The sequence below is a fragment of the Bison bison genome, unplaced genomic scaffold, assembly GCF_000754665.1.
Source record: "Bison bison bison isolate TAMUID 2011002044 unplaced genomic scaffold, Bison_UMD1.0 scf7180017864489, whole genome shotgun sequence".
NCBI lineage: Eukaryota > Metazoa > Chordata > Mammalia > Artiodactyla > Bovidae > Bison > Bison bison.
The window spans coordinates 12,627,026-12,630,267 of NW_011495048.1; positions in this window are offsets into that span (position 1 = coordinate 12,627,026).

Below are 3,242 nucleotides of genomic sequence, written 5' to 3' on the forward strand. Positions count from 1 at the left end.
TGGCTGGCTTTATTTTTCTGGGCTCCAAAATCACTGCAGATGGTGATTGCAGCAATGAAATTAAAAGATGCTTACTCCTTGGAAGGAAAGTTATGACCAAACTAGACAGCATGTTAAAAAGCAGAGACTTTACTTTGTCAACAAAGGTCCATCTAGTCAAGGCTATGGTTTTTCCAGTGGTCATGTATGGATGTGAGAGTTGGACTGTGAAGAAAGCTCAGTGGTGAAGAATTGATGCTTTTGAACTGTGGTGTTGGAGAAGACTCTTGAAAGTCCCTTGGACTGCAAGGAGATCCAACCAGTCCATCCTAAAGGAGATCAGTTCTGGGTGTTCATTGGAAGGACTGATGTTGAAGCTGAAACTCCAATACTTTGGCCACCTGATGCAAAGAGCTGACTCATTTGAAAAGACCCTGATGCTGGGAAAGATTGAGGGCAGGAGGAGAAGGGGGCGACAGAGGATGAGATGGTTGGATGGCATCATCGACTCGATGGACATGGGTTTGGGTGGACTCCCGGAGTTGGTGATGGACAGGGAGGCCTGGCATGCTGTGAAGAGGAGCAAAGAGTCAAAGAGAAGTGAAGGGGTTGCAAAGAGTCAGATATGACTGAGTGACTGAACTGAACTGAAGAAATCTTTTGCTAGATGGAGATTTTTTGACACAATAATGTTTGTTTTGATGAAATTTGACCTATATTGTATTTCTTTACGTCTGTTGCTAATTTTCAGTAGGGCTGTGGTTCTCAAATTTTTTTACATGGAGAAATCCTTTGTTAGAACAAACTCTAGCAGAAGCATACAAATAAAGCAGATAAAATTGATGTGGCTCTAGGTGAAGGATTATGAGTATAAATAACCTACAAACTTCACAAGCTCATCCAGTTTCCTATCACCACCCTCTGTTTTAAGGCACACATAACATGTTTGGGCCATGGTTTAAGATGTTGTCAATGATTTGTTTTTAGTAAGATTTAAAGGTATCTAGTCAAGAATAAGTAAAAGTCCTGGAAAATATTCTCTTCCACCAGATCTATGAAATGACCACTTAAATCTTCCAATTTGTACATCAGTTAGGAATCTGAGAAACAGTAGCAATTGGTGTTTTTAAATAGTGTCTTGGCTTGAAAAACAGAAGTTAATCAACTGCTGAGGCTTTGCTGTTGTAAAATCTTATTATGGCAAGGAAATACAGTCCTTCACTGCACTATTAAAATCCACACACATTCATTCTAACGGGAGAGAAATTACTATGTTTATCACTCTTTGAAGAAGCAGTTTTTAAGAAAATGGATAGTTTTGTTGTTGCTTTATGCTTTACTTATCACATCTATAACTAAACATTGTGGAATTCATCAAAAAAAAATCCGAAGTTCTTTCATTAACAAGAAACATTTTTAAGAAAAAAATGCACTTATTTGGAAATAAGATCATCAGAGAAACCACCATTTTTTTATTATTGCAAAATAGATGCTATGTGACTTTTTTTTTTTTTTTAAGAAAGAAAGAAAGAATATGAGCACAGGAAGCTTTAGGAGTCAATCTGGCTTTTTGTTAAAACCAAAGAAGGACCTACCAAGGAAAGAGTAAAGTTATTGTTTAAAAAGCTGTTTTATATTCAAGACAATTATTAAACTTATTTATGTATTTGTTTTTGTTTAGTCACTCAGCAATGTCTGACTCTTAGAGACCCCATGGACTGCAGCATGCCAGGCTCCTCTGCATGGGATTGTCCAGGCAAGAAAACTGGAGTGGATTGCTGTTTCCTCCTGCAGGTAATCTTCCAGACCCAAGAATCAAACTCATGTCTCCAGTTTTGCAGGTGGATTCTTTATCACTGAGACACTAGGATATGCCTACATTTACATTATTGTCCAAATTAGTGGTGCTTAAAAGAAGTTTTGCCTTCTCAGAGGTATTTTAGATATGTGTGGGGGTGGGTTTGAACTGTGAAAATATTTGGCATGTGCTTCTGGCAGCAATCAGATGGGAGTCAGGAATGTGGTATGCTCTACAATATGCTGGAGAGTCCTACAGAAAATGCCATTGGCCATGACCTGCAGGACGTCTAGGCAATGCACTAGATACCTCCTCTGTTACACATATTAATGTTAAGTACAAAGCATTTTTTGCATGGTTTTAACATATACTGACACTAAACTGGTCATAGCAAACACCCTCTTCCAACAACACAAGAGAAGACTCTATACATGGACATCACCAGATGGTCAACACCGAAATCAGTTTGATTATATTCTTTGCAGCCAAAGATGGAGAAGCTCTATACAGTCAGCAAAAACAAGACCAGAAGCTGACTGTGGCTCAGATCATGAACTCCTTATTGTGAAATTTAGACTTAAATTGAAGAAAGTAGGGAAAAACACTAGACCATTCAGGTACGACCTAAATCAAATCCCTTATGATTATACAGTAGAAGTGAGAAATAGATTTAAGGGCCTAGATCTGATAGATAGAGTGCCTGATGAACTATGGAATGAGGTTCGTGACATTGTACAAGAGACAGGGATCAAGACCATCCCCATGGAAAAGAAATGCAAAAAAGCAAAATGGCTGTGTGAGGAGGCCTTACAAATAGCTGTGAAAGAAGAGAAGTGAAAAGCAAAGGAGAAAAGGGAAGATATAAGCATTTGAATGCAGAGTTCCAAACAATAGCTAGAAGAGATAAGAAAGTCTTCTTCAGTGATCAATGCAAAGAAATAGAGGAAAACAACAGAATGGGAAAGACTAGAGATCTCTTCAAGAAAATCAGAGCTACCAAGGGAACATTTCATGCAAAGATGGGCTCCATAAAGGACAGAAATGGTATGGACCTAACAGAAGCAGAAGATATTAAGAAGAGATGGCAAGAATACATAGAAGAACTGTACAAAAAAGTCTTCACGACCCAGATAATCACGATGGTGTGATCACTGACCTAGAGCCAGACATTCTGGAATGTGAAGTCAAGTGGGCCTTAGAAAGCATCACTACAAACAAGGCTAGTGGAGGTGATGGAATTCCAGTTGAGCTCTTTCAAATCCTGAAAGATGATGCTGTGAAAGTACTGCACTCAATATGCCAGCAAATTTGGAAAGCTCAGCAGTGGCCACAGGACTGGAAAAGGTCAGTTTTCATCCCAATCCCAAAGAAAGGCAATGCCAAAGAATGCTCAAACGACTGCACAATTGCACTCATCTCATACGCTAGTAAAGTAATGCTCAAAATTCTCCAAGCCAGGCTTCAG